Source organism: Lytechinus pictus, unplaced genomic scaffold (genome assembly GCF_037042905.1).
Source record: "Lytechinus pictus isolate F3 Inbred unplaced genomic scaffold, Lp3.0 scaffold_19, whole genome shotgun sequence".
NCBI classification, from domain to species: Eukaryota; Metazoa; Echinodermata; class Echinoidea; order Temnopleuroida; family Toxopneustidae; genus Lytechinus; species Lytechinus pictus.
The window spans coordinates 14,871,655-14,886,697 of record NW_026974140.1 but is presented as its reverse complement, the minus strand read 5'-3'; positions in this window follow the sequence as shown (position 1 = coordinate 14,886,697).

Sequence of the window (15,043 nt, the reverse complement as noted above, 5' to 3'; positions counted from 1 at the left end):
GAGTCATTCATAATATTTTCCCCATTAAGGGTCATTATTCCTGTTCGAGAAGAGGGTCCCTATTCATTAAAAAAACAAAAAAACATCTGACTTGCGGTAGACATTTTCTCATTTTTGGGTATATACTTATCCATGTTGGAGGGGGAGGGATGGTAGCAGAGGAGTTAGTTCGAATATTTAAATTATGAAATTAAAACATTACTATATTTTTCTTCATTCATCGTAGAAATATGATCCATAATCGTGGATTGTTATAACATATGAAACTATTACCAAAAGCTGGCGCCATTTCGGATAAAATTGACACTTGATTGCTTTCATCTGATCTACTCTCGTTCTACCAAAATTTACAGTCGGTGACAGTACAGGCCCGACATAATGTACATGTATATTTAATGAAGAATCAGAACACAAATAATATGAGTTTTGAAATCGTTTTTATTGTTTTAAAGTCATAGTATTTTGTTATTGTCCATCCTCCAAACTTGTCTAAGCTCTACCGAACTTTTTGGGTAACATTCAATTTTGATTAAAGGTCAAGACCACCACAGAAAATGTTGATTTGAATAAAGAGAAAAAAAAAACCAAGTACGTATAACGCTGAAAGTTTCATCAAAATCAGATGTAAAAAGAAAAAGTTATGACATAAGTTTCGCTTATTTTTTACAAAACAGTTATGCATCACTCAATGACATGATTTTTTTTTAATCATACAACATTTTGATTTTTGCACATTTGACATAGGGACCAACTTGACTGAACCATTAATGTTAAAACAATGGTAGTACCACATTAATGAATAAGACTTTGTTTCACAGGAAATTGGGGAAAATGTTTTATATTTCAAATAATAAAATACAAAAGAAATAGTCATTAGGTTACATAATCAGTCCTTGTTTCTTTTTTTTTCTCCTCTCTTTTTACTTCTTTTTCCCTCCCCCCTTTTTTTGCTCCGCTAAAAGGGGGGCCTAGGCCCACTGGATCCGCCTATGCTTCGTGCTTACAAAATTATATATATATATATATATGTGAGAGCTATGCTCCTTTTAAAATCTACGATTTTATTTCCACGGCATTTACTAAATCTTTTGTGATTACTTTATTCAATTATGCCGAAGCAGACTATTTCGATTATATATATATATATATATATATATATATAGTAAGAGCTCCCCAATTCCATGTTTGATAAGTTGTTGACATTTTTATTGTCCCATGAATATTTCAGTTGCGATCACACTATTAAACTGTATTACGTTATACTGTTTGATTATATTCGACGATAAATTTAGATTTGAAAATACGTCATCTTTTGATGATGTACTATATTATAATGTTGGATTTGTTGATCAGCTAACACAAGCTAACACAAAGTCACCATAAAATATTTTGCGTCAGAAAATATCCGAGCGCAAATATCAGATGAGTTACAGAGATGAAGAATCGTCCGTATGCACATTAAACTGCTGGAAGACCGGAAATCTCTACTTTGGAAGAGCAGGCAAGAAGAATACAAACTTATTTTTGCACCAACGATAATCAGAACTTTGAAAATTATTACTTTGCCTGATTTCGATTTCATAAATTGCAATCTCAGGATAAGGTAAAAAAAATAAAATTGCTAAACTTTTTTTCTTTTTTGCCTTTTTTTTAAATGTCATCATAATTGTAAATGAAGGAAGGAATGACACATTGTTATACAAACAACACAATCAGTATCGGATTAACCATTCGATTGTTTGGAATTAATAATGATTGTTAATGAGTTAGGACAGGGGGCAAGGGGACAACCACCACCACCCCTTCGACTTTTGAAGAGAAAGATTGGAAACATAGGGGTAAGAAGGAGAGATGGAAAGAAAAGAAACAATAACGAGAGGTAATAAAGAGAAGAAACATGGGGGCAGCCCCCTCCCCCAAGAAATTTAGAAAACTTACATTTTTTGTAATTTTTTTTTTTCGCTTTAAAAATGCAAATTGACCAAAAGGAAAGCTCGTTTGCTTTGCTAGCTCGTTTGCTTTGCTCCCTCGCTTACAAGTTTCTTTGAAGAATTATATTTGTGCCCCCTGAGGGGAAAAAATACTTCTGCGTAAGGCCACGAGAGGGTTATATATTTTCGAGTGATGGTTTTACTTTTCAATGACCTGCACGGTGCCGCCCCTGTGCCTATCTCATCTTTAAAAACGGGAACTGTTATCTAACTCAATGCAGCTCATTAATATGAGTTATGTTATCAGCTGGTATTCCCCGTAGTTATCAATAACATCTATGGTATAAGGAGGTCAAGTGTATACAGGTATCATAGGCGGATCCAGCTTTTGGCGAAAGGGGGGGCGCACTGCCGAGCGGCGCACATATTTTTGCACTTCACCGGCGCCATAAAAAAAAATGTTGAAAAAGGGGTAAAGTCTGACCCTGTCAAATGCTCTTTTCAAAATGTAGGATTTCCAGTCATGCCATTTTGCATGACCACACGCAGATAATATTTCCGGGGGGGGGGGGCAAGACTCGAAAATTTGGTGCACATCTCACATTTGCACATTTTTCATAGTTTTCATGAAATGTTAAGGAAAAAAAATGTTTTTCACAACAGCAGATCGCGAATGTGCACCCTTCCCCCTTGCTGCGTACGACCATTCCCTGAAGTCCACTCAAACATATCTCATTATAACAGAAATATACATCAATTTAAACATATAATCTTTCTAAAACATATATAGAGAGAGATTGAAAAACTTATTAAAGAAAGAAACAAGCAAAAAGTAACACAAATTATGCATGTTATGTGCGATTTCAAAATATCGTGTATTAACCCTTTTATTGCGATGAGGCCAATACTTTTGTATATTAATAGAGATACAAGTTTTTTTTTACTATATGTATATACATATATACACAGGGGCGTCGATCCTTTTTTTAAGATTTGGGGGGCAAAATCATGAATCAACTTTCCAAAGGCGCTCGATATCACAAAAAACAAACAAACTCACACGAACACACACACACATATGCATATATATATATATATATATATTTATATGACTCATGAGATAGAAACACATATCTCACCAACAAATTAATGCGAGCGCGAAGCGCGAGCTGAAATTTTTTAGTATACTGACCTGAAAACAGGAAAAAGGTGCCTGTTTAGGACTGTTTGTAGTAACTCATGAGGAGGATACATATCTCACTACACAGATAATGCGAGTGCCGAGGGCGAGCTGAAATTTCTTTATATTCTGTCCAGAAGCTTGATATTCTATGCATTTTTTGTACCAATGATTAAGATGGGTATCTAAAAAAACAATAGATGCGAGCGCGAAGCGCGAGCTTAAAATTTTGATATTTCGATCTGAAAAAAAATGACAGTTTAATGGACGTTTGTAATAAAGAACAAGATTATATCCAGCAAAAGATTATTGCAAATCGAAGCGGGAGTTCTTTTGACGTTTAGTCCTGAAAAAGGGACATTCTATTCACCTATTCAATCATGAAAAGTATGGGGTTTTGCTACAGAAATGATGCGAGCGCGAAGCGCGAGCTGACAATTTTTATATTCCAATCTGAGAAGCGGATGATTTAAGCACGATTTTAAATAAAGAACGAGTTGTGTAGCTCAATCTCAATATACGACTGGTTGCGTAATTATACACTCCCGGTACTAGCAACGGGTTTTAGCAAAGTTTTGGGCTAAAATATCGAATCATCTTCATAAAACACTATAGTAGCTGTCTTAAACTAAAGGCCATAGAGGTGGCACAATGTGGAACGTGTAAAGAAGAAAAGTGACTGACCTTCTTTTTATTAAAGCATTGGAAAGTAAGATCAAAATTAAAGGATTTGCTCTACGCTTTTGTATGATTCTGGGATTTTTTAAATAAATTAAAGATTTCATGACATCTGTCATTCTGTGGGTAACTGCCCCGCCCCAGTCCACTCTGTAAGGGCATGCGATAAGCTTTGTTATGACCATTCAACAATAAAATGTATAACCAGGTGCCGCTGATCATTCTTGACCGGCGCCGATCTAGATTTGGTTGGCAATAGGCCCTTCTTCATTATTCTACCGGCGCCTATTTATTGGAACCAGGGGACGCTGATTATTCTTGACCGGCGCCGATTTAGAACAAGTATAGTGCTGATTATTTTTACCGACGTCACGTAAGATTCAGGCAGCGGCAATTCATAATTGACTGACGCCGATTTAAAACCAGGAGGCGCCGATTATTCTTGACTGGCGCCGATTTTTAACCAGGTGGTGCTGATTATTCTTGTCCGGCGCCGATTTAGATTTAGGTGGAGCTGATTATTCTTGATCGGCGCCGGTTAAGACTCAGGCAGCGCCGATTTATAACCAGATGGCGCTGATTATTCTTGACCAGCCCCGATTTAGATATAGGTGGCGCTGATTATCCTTGATCAGCGCCGGTTACGAACTCAGGCAGCGCCAATTTTTCTCTACCGGCGCCGATTTTATAACCAGATGCTGGCGCCGTTTATTCTTGCCCGGCGCCGATTTAGATTTAGGTGGAGCTGATTATTCTTGATTGGCGCCGGTTAAGACTCTGGCAGCGCCGATTTATAACCAGATGGTGCTGATTATTCTTGTCCGGCCCCGATTTAGATTTAGGTTGCGCTGATTATCCTTGATCGGCGCCGGTTAAGACTCTGGCAGTGCCGATTTTTCTCGACTGGCGCCGATTTATAACCAAATGGCGCTGATTATTCTTGATTGGCGCCAGTTATATGCAGGCAGCGCACTGCTGATTATTTTTAACCGGAGAAGTTGTTGGGAAAAGGGTAGTTAAAAGAAAAGATAAGATGATATGATTGTGCTTTGCTGGGGGATAGTCTTTCCTTACTGTTGCTAATATTATATCAGTGTATAATTTTTTTAAGCGGCGCCTTTTCTTTTCTTTCCTTTACTTTTATTTTTTCAAGCAGTGCCTTTTCTTTCTTTTACTTTACTTTTATTTTTTTTTGAGCGGCGCCTTCGGCGCTGCTCAAATATTAGGGGGGGGCGCGCGCCCCCTGCGCCACCCCCCTGGATCCGCCACTGGGTATCGTGTGATATCTGAAACCGAAACCTTCTACCCTCAATATTATAACACAGTGAGATCTGTTCAAAAGACTGCAAATAGCTATACCCCTACAGAAATTTAAGCGTGCTGCATGCTAGTAACTAGTTCCTGCTCGATAAAAAAATAAATTTTTGAAGCACTAAATAATTATGTTCGAACGCAGTTTTTTCTGGGCTTCATTTTTGTAACATATCACAGACACAGGTGACAAGTATGACCTTCTAGCTCAGATTTTTTAAAAGTCAAACCAATGTTAACCAATCATAACGATCACTCTGCACCAGAGGCGTCGATCCTGGGGGGGGGGCAGGGGGGGCGATCGCCCCACCAATGAAAATAGTGGGGGGCAAACATATCATTTTGCCCCCCCCCCCAATAATTCCGGATATGCATTAAAAAAATAAGATTGTAATGTTCAGCAAGCGAGATTGAGATACACAACTCGTTCTTTATTTAAAATCGTGCTCAAAATGTCCGCTTTTCAGATTGGAATATAAACATTTTCAGCTCGCGCTTCGCGCTCGCATCATTTCTGTAGCAAAAACCCATACTTTTCATGATTAAATTGGTGAATGTAAATGTCCCGTTTTCAGTTCTAAGCCTCAAAAGAACTGCTTCAATTTGCAATGATCTTTTCTTGGATATATATCTTGTTCTTTATCAAAAACGTCCAGTAAATTGTCATTTTTTCAGATCGAAATATCAAAATTTTCAGCTCGCGCTTCGCGCTCGCATCTATTCTTCTTTTAGATACAAATCTTAATCATTGGTACCAAAAATGCGTAGAATATCAAGTTTTAAGCTCAGAATATAAAGAAATTTGAGATCACTCTCGGCACTCGTACTATCTGTGTAGTGAGATATGTATCCTCCTCATGAGTTACTACAAACAGTCCTAAACAGGCACGCTTTTCCTGTCAGTATACTAAAAAAATCAGCTCGCACTTCGCGCTCACATTAATTTATTGGTGAGATACGTGTCTGTGTCTCATGAGTCATATATATATATATATATATATATATACAGTATATATATATATATATATGTGTGTGTGTGTGTGTGTGTGTGTGTGTATATAATATATATATATATATATGTGTGTGTGTGTGTGTGTGGGTGGGTGGGTGTTTTGTACGATCGAGCGCCTTTGGAACGTTAATGATTTTGCCCCCCCCCCCCAATCTGAAAAATGGATCGACGCCCCTGCTCTGCACGCATATTCAACACGCTTATTAAGCTGGCCGCATGCTAGTTACTAGCCTGCCGCAAGCTTGCCGCAAGCTTGAAAATAAACTAGTAATTCATCTAATTATACAAAACAGCCCAACTATCAGATGATATCATCTGATCGTTGGGCTGTTTTTTTAATTAGATGAATTACTAGTAGACTTTTTCCACTTTTCCACGATCAGATGATATCATCTGATCGTTGGGCTGTTTTGTATAATTAGATGAATTACTAGTAGATTTTTCCACTTTTTATCGTACGGCTTTCTAGCCATTCGTGTATGGAACCATATAGTTAAACAGCTAAGAGCAAGGTGGATATCCCATCAGGGGGGAGGGGGTCTCCTGACTCAGACGTGTCCCTCAGATTAAAGGACGAGAGTCATAACCACTATACCACCACGCACCCAGAAATGAAGGAACCAACTCACAATTTTTTTTAAATGATATTTTTAATATGAATTATGAAATATTTTAATTTCTCCTAATTATGATGTAAAACGAAATTCTTCCTGAACATGTGGAATTGTAGCTGTTATTGTGATTCGATGGAGAGTCTTCCTTTTGTATTTGCAATATGCAACAAGTCCCCCGAGGTGGGGGGGGGGCACTTCCATTGACGAGTGGATACCATGCGCGACCATGCATGGATCTCAAAAGCACCCTAAATACGTATTTTCCATATTCTAAAAATTCACCCCTTAGCAAGTATTGGCGTGTGATTACAGTGGCGTAGCTACGGGGGGGGGGGGCCTGGGGGGGGGGGGCACGTGCCCCCCTGAGATTTGGTGTGCCCCCCTGAAAAAATTGGCAGAGCAAAAAAAAAAAACAAGGGAGAAAGAAGAAAAGAAAAAAGGAAAAGAAGAAGAAAGACAGAAGAAAAAAAGAAGAGGAAAATAAGAGGCGGAAGACGAGTGAATGAAATAATGTGAGGGGAAGACTTGCAAAAAAAAATCTTTCATGTTACTATATAAATTGTTTGCTTGCACTTCGCGCCAGAATTGCCTGTTCGATGAGATTCATATCTTGCCCAATAGGCTGATATGGAGCTAGTTTTGAAGTCAATATACAAACCATATTTTCGCTCGGACTTCGAGCTTTCATTATTTTTTTTTCATTTACAGATTTAAGTGCTCCGTAAAATGTCCGCTTTATGGTCTACATATCAGCATTTTAAGCTCACGCTGCTTGGTCACATTGTTTGAATGCCAAGTTCATATTGTCTACGTGTATTCCATAATGTTCCATTAAACAAATGTATTCAGAATGCCCAGGTCTAAATCTAAAACATGCGCGATAGCCTGCATGTTCTTTATTTAAAATGTAATTAGATTATCCAGTTTCACATCAGAATATCAATAATTGTCTGTTCACGCTTCACGATCGCATTATTAATGATACCCAATTAACTATATCCTATTTATTATCAAAATATGAATAGAGTGTCCCACTTTTAGGTCTAAAATCTCAATTTTCTTCCCCTCGCGCTTCGCGCTTGCATCAATTGTTTAGTTACATACCTATATCATTTATTGATACAAAAAGTGCTTAGAATGACAATTTTTTAGGTCGGAATGTAAAAAAAATTGCTCGCGCTTCGCGCTCGCATTATTGAAATATATACCGTCTTCGTGGGTAACTGTAAGCAGTCCTTAACAGGTCCCTTTTCGATAATGCTAGAACAGTTAATAGAAATGTCTGCTCGCGCTTGGCGTTCGCAGTAACCATCTAGTTACATACGAATCTTGTTCAGGATCACACATAACATTGCCCAGAATATTAAATTTTCAGGACAAAATACATGAAAGTAAAGAAAAAAATCGCTCGCGCTTTGCGCTCGCACTTTTTATAAGGCTTATGAGATTATTTCATGTTTATGTTGTTTTATAAGAATAAAACTAAGAAGTGACTGATTGGGGAAAATATAGGTGAAGATAAATTCGGGCCCCGTCCCCTATTGGCGAAAGTGGGATCCGCCCTTGTGACACATACACACACCGGAAAAAATGGTGCCCCCCTGAAAAAGCAAGGACCCCCCAGTGCCCCCCCCCCCCCAGGAAAAAAATCCTAGCTACGCCACTGCGTGTGAAACCCTACCCTTAACAAGTATTGGAAACGATTCTATTGGCAAGTATTCCCTGAATCGAACCCCTAAACAAATACAGCGATATTTTAATTGCTATGTCACGGACGTGACGGACGTCGGTCGTTGGTTTTACCTTTACCTAGTACATCATTGGGTTTAGTGCAGCCCCACTCGCGCAAATCGTACCCAAAACACGTAGTATAGTGTTGACTCTAAATTGGGGCAAAAAGTACATCCTTTATAAAAAAAATTTAGTCTTGATTTTTTATACCCTCGCAAATTTGACCCTAAACACGTAGCTTTCCTATCAAAAATTGATACCTTTTTTTATTATTTTAGTGTTTTTGACACCCTTATTACGTTACGTACGTATAACGTACCCTATCTTGAAAAAGACATCCTTTTTACGTGTTTTTTGGTCGCGCATGGTATCCACTCGTCAATGTAAGTGTCCCCCCCCCCCTGAACAAGTCAAATATAATATGATTCATTTGATAAATACAAAAGACAGATATAGGCCTAAGTAACATCACTAACTCTCTCATTCTTATATAACTGTGTTGTGAATATAACTGCTCTATATGGAAAATAATCAAACTTTTAGAACATGTGTAGAGTGTAAAGCATTGACTTATTTTACAACGAATTTCTCTTTGAAAATAAATCAGCGTTATTATCTCATTATCGCTCTCTCAACTGAGAAAAACCTCTTTGGGGGTGGACTTTCCCTTATAAGTGAATACATGAGCACACGTTTGTTCAGTGTCGCGAAAGAACTAGCTATAGTGTTTAAAACCATTTTGTTTTTATATTATTTGTATGGCATATCTAACGAAATTAACATAAGGACAGAGCAAACTAGAGCCAAGCGATATATTCTTAATCTCGTTATGGACTAATCTTCTTCAGCATTAGATATTCATTGGATGTTGACCTTGGACAGTATACAACATGTAGTGCCAGCAAGCTACCCGCATCTGTATAATTATATTACAATTGTTTATAGGGTCGGGTTACAAAGGCAGAGATTATTTTATCAATGTTGATAATTTTTGAGGATTTTTAGTTACTATTTGTGATTTTAGTGCATCAATGAAACTGGTGTATCACGCGTATACAGAGTTGAAACAAGAAACTGAAAAATAACGTTGGTATATCGTAACTCTGATTTTGCGTAACTCTGCATGATTTTGATTTGGGGCCCGTTTCGTAAAACTTGATATGATAACAAATTTGCAATTACAATTTCAATGAAGCTACTGAAATCATCAAATTTAATTGGCTGATAGCAAACTTGATAGAAATGACGGTGAATTTGTTATTTTAACATTTTTTTATGAAACAGAACTGTTTTAAACAATTATAATGCATAAGTCATACTCAATGGGTTTCTTTTTCTTTTTTGAAGAAAAATATTATCTTTTGAAGAAATAAAATGACAAGAGATACGTACATTTTTTTTCTTTATCGCCCCTCTCCCAATAATAGCTCATATGCCCCTCACTGGATGGATTGTATGCTTTTGCAACTCAGTAGAAATATAGCACTAAACGATTTCGAATCTCTGACAGAATATGGCAATAATTATAATTTCATCATTGAAGCATGTCATTCCGAAAATTACCGATTGTGTATATTCATTGGTAAATGGCGGACCCAGCCTTTTATTCAAAGGGGACTTAAGTTTCCAATTTACGAAAGAAACAAGCATAACTAATGAAGCAAAGACCTGGGGAGCGTTTCATCAACATTTTTGTCCGACAAGTTGTCAGATCTGACATCTTTCTTTGATTCTAATTGGCTGAGAAGCAATGTTACTATGGTAACTGTCGGATAAAATGGGACTTGTCGGATAAAACGTCCTTTCATGAAACGCTCCCCCGAACTATATCAGTTTACCAAGAAGGTAAAGTGAGCATACAGAAGAGGCTGGCCTATTTTGATGGACAGTTTGTAGAAATGGTTCGAGAATGACCCTATTTATAAAACTTTTGATGTGGAGCGTTGGGGAAAAGTCAGCGGGAATGGCCCAACTTGTCACTTTGTAACTAAGTCTTAGACCCGGGGGCGAAATTATTTTTCCCACCGAGTTCTGGACCAACATATGAATATTCATGACTTGCGTCTTCGGATTGAGAGTACGCATGCGCGTAAGCATTCACGTTGCTCAGAATGAATTAGCATCGTCAAATTACCGGTACCCTTACATAGTTACATAGGTCTTATAGGCTTAGATATATATATATATATATATCCAATTCTTAAACACTTAATAAACTAGCTTCCAGCTTCTCTCTTCTAAATTTTATATTTGTTTTGGGTCAGATTGACAAAACAAAGGGGAAAAAATGTTCACTTCTTTTTAATCATATATCGTTCAACATTGAATCTCATTTCTCTACAGTTTCAAGGAAATAAACAACGTATTTGTTTTTGTGTCAATATGGTTTAAAGAAATAATAATAAAAAAAAATAATTTAATAATTAATAATTATTAATATTATCAATAAGTATTAATAATTAATGATTAATTAACTGTTAAATAAAAGTGGTTGTAAGCAGAAAAAAATATGAAAACTGACAAGAGTCCTAAAAATGACTAATTTTCAGTTTAAGCATTTGAAAATTTTAGCTTGCGCTTTGTGCTCTCTTGCCCCCCCCCCCCCCCCAACAAAAAAAATCCCTGTAGGATTTTTTTTTTCCCAATGAAATATGCCCTTTAAAAAAAAAGAAATACCTTCTTTAATAATAAAACATAATACATTTTAGGTTCGAAAATCACAGATTTTGAATCGTGCTTGCATCAATTATTGTTTAGTACAGTACTGCTAATGGTTACAAAAAGTATAGAATGTTGCTTTATGGTTGAAATATCACAAATATTTGGCTCGCTTCCTGCACTCGCATCAATTATTGTACTCGTTCTCTTCCCGTTCACAAAAAAAAAAATGCTTAGAATGTCCAGTTTTCAGGTTGGAATATCACAAGTTTTTGAGCTCGCGCTTTGCGCTCGCATTATTTTTTATTGGCGAGTTATGTATCTTATTTAAAATGCAGTAATTAACTGCTTCATTAACTGCTTCCTTTACTGGTCAGTATATAAAAAGAATTAGCGAGCGCAAAGTTATTTTTTTAGTTAGATACACATCTTTTTCATGATTACAAAACCAGCTCAGAATAAAATAATTTCCATGTCTTATTACACGACATGTCAAGAAGTTTGAGCTGGTGATTCGCGCTGGCAACATCGCGCAAGGAAATTTCAACAATGATTAGCCCCATAATTGACCATAAATCAAGTTTTATAACATCAGAATTGATTTTTTTTTTCAAAACCGCTTGCTCGCTATGCTTTCTCGCTGAGAAGTAAAACCTAAAGCAAAATATCTATCTTTTAATTAAAAATCACTTTAGAAAGCCTTTGCTCAACTTAATTTCTATAAAACACACAATTACTTCACGCAGTTCATAATCTCATTTTGAAAATACATGTATCTGTTTGCACACAAAAAAACTAATTTTGATAAATGGGTGCCTTTTTGGCGTTGACCCCCCCCCCCATAATAATTTTCTGCTGCCCCTGTCCCAGGGAGTGGAGAAAAACATACGTTGAGAATGCCAGGATCAGATGACCGTGGTAATAATAATTATTGCAATGTAAATCGCCTATAGACAAATTATGGATTATGTGTACACAGGTAAATATATCATTATTTTAATATGTCTCTATCATGAAATTATTTTTGTTTTAAATGTACAAAGGTTATTTTTTTTTCTCGCTTAGTCCCCTCGCTCACATAAATTTTACCATGTGTGATGTCTGCCGCCTGAGTATTGTTAGTTCATTGTTCTGTATATCGTAAGTTTGAAATGCCTTGGCCTTGAGGTTTTCAGGCCTTGGCCTTGGGTTTCCATGCCTTGGCCTTTGGTATTGAAGCCTTTGCCTTGGGTATTAAAGCCTTGGCCTTGGAGGTTTGAACATTGACTACAACACTGAATAGCCGACTAATGCCATGGTTAACTTCGAACTGGTTAATTCCGAACTTCACGTTTAATTAGGTTTAGACAAATATTAGCTTATTTGCCATGGTTTAATATGTCTAGTCCGTATACAAAACCAGTCCTAGATCTAAAAAAAAATTATCTTAGTTCTAGTCTAGTCTCTCTATCTAGACTCTGATCTACGCTGTATCAGCATGGAACCACTAGTGTACCAAGGGGGGGGGGGGAAGACTGTCCCTCTGACGAGTCACTACTGATTCAGGGAACGTGCCCCCTTTGAGAAGCCAAATTAATAATTTGTAATGTAAAAATGCAATGAAAAAGACGTATGTCCCCTTTTTTGAACGTGAAGATCCTTTTTTTTTTTTTGCTTGTCAATTTTTTTCAGCTAAGAAATCCATAATTTGGGGTGAAGACCCTTTTTTTTTTTGGGGGGGGGGGCTTGTCACATTTTTTCGCGGACGAAATATCCTCTAAAAAATTTGCCCCCCTTTTGGAAAATTCTAGGTACACCAGTGCGTGCATGGAACGTATTCTAACGTCAGGCACAAATTAACGTCAGTGATCTTGATCCCCGTCTTCACCCAAAATTAAGGATTTCGTTGCTGAAAAAAATTTGACAAGAAAAAAAAAAAGATCTTCAAGTTCAAAAGAGGGGACAAACGTCTTTTTTCGTTGCATTTTGACATTACAAATTATTGATTTGGCTTCTCAAGGGGGGGGGGGCACGTCCCCTGGATCAGTTGTGACTCGTCAGGGGGCAGTCTGCCCCCCCCCTCCCCTTGGTACACTAGTAGTGGTTCCATGCTGATAGCGCGTAGATCAGAGTCTAGATCTAGAGACTAGACTAGAACTAAGATATTTATTTTAGATCTAGGACTGGTTCTGTATACGGACTAGACATATTAAACCATGGTAAATAAGCTAATATTGGTCCAAACCTAATCAAACGTAAAGTTCGGAATTAACAAGTTCGAAGTTAACCATGGCATTAGTCGGCTATTCCTATTAGTATTAGGCATTAGACAGGTCCAGATTTGAGTTTAAGTTAATGCGCTAGCCTAAGCTAGCCCTACCCTAGCACATGTCTTGCCATTAATGGCAGCTAGTTTGATAAGTGTTTAAGAATTGGATGTATATATAGATCTAAGCCTATAAGGCCTATGTAACTATGTAAGGGTAGGCCCCCTACCGGTAATTTGACGATGCTAATTCATTCTGAGCAACGTGAATGCTTACGATCGGCACTGGTCGAGGCCAAGTCCACGCGCATGCGTACTCTCAATCCGAAGACGCAAGTCATGAATATTCATATGTCGGTCCAGAACTCGGTGGGAAAAATAATTTCGCGGCCCGGGGGGGGGGGGGGGGAGGGGGGCAGTCAAATATATTGCAGTACAAACGCGTTTAAAGGGGTGTTTATTCAGTTTTGGACGAGGGCCGCGCGTATCAAAAACACCGAAAGAAAAGGGGTGGTTTTGAAAGACTGGTCAATGGTCAATAATCGCGGGGTCAAACGTATTTAGGGTATGTTTTTTCCAAAGCTTTATTTCAAAGACTGGCCAAACGTGTTTAGAGTAAGTTTTTCCCCGTAAGCTTTTTCCCCGGGGTCATATTCTGGCGACAACTTGTTTAGGAGCCAAAATGTGTAAATAAAGCCCGCGAAAAACTTGTTTAGGGGGTCACCCATGTGTACAGCAATACATTTGACTGCCCCCCCCCCCCGGGAGGGGGGGGGGTTAGGGGGGTTAGGGGGACTGTGGGGTGTTGGGGCGTGGGTGCATCCTTCAGTTTGGCGAGATACAGACTACGTGATTTTTTAAAAGAACATGAATGCATTACATTTTCTCAGTCAATATTGATAATGTGCAGAAGACAAGCACAATAATAATCCCCAGTTTCCTCAGCCAACGTATACCGTATAGACCAAAGTTCACATTGATCTTTAAAGGGGAATCCAACCTTGGCCATAAAATGTTGCGTTGGGAAGGAGAAAAATAAATTAAACAGAATGGTGAAAGTTTGAAAGAAATCGGACAAGCAATAAGAAAGTTATAGCTGCTTTAAAATTGAGATCACTAATACTTTGTAGATTTCAAATTGGCAACTGAGTAAGTAAATTATGACAAGGGGCAAGGACAACTTTCCCATAGGCCATGTACTTTATTATCAGGGATTTGTGGTTTTCTCTTAAGTACCCATTCCCCTGGGGCAGTAATCTAAATATAACCCAGGTAGTATATTGTTTTATGTCCTCATGAAAGAAAAATATAATTTGAAATAAAACTTTTGGGGAAAATGACATTTTAGCCATAATATGTATTGGAGTACATGGAAGAGTAGTCCTTGCCTTACATCACTATGACATCCCATATGCGGCCAATTTGAAGTCTCTATGGGTATAGTGATTACCAATATTTACAACATTAAAAAATTCATAACTTTCTTGTTTTTTGTCCAATATTGTTCAAACTTTCACCTATCAACTTGTCTGATTTTTCTTTTCCTTATAAAAACAAGTTTTTATTTGGGTTGGATTCCCCTTTATTAATGCTGATAAATTAAAAGTGGATTTGAAGAGGGCTTAATTTGCAAAAGTTCGGGAAAATGAGGGTCGCAGGTGAAGTGGTATTTTAACATCCGGC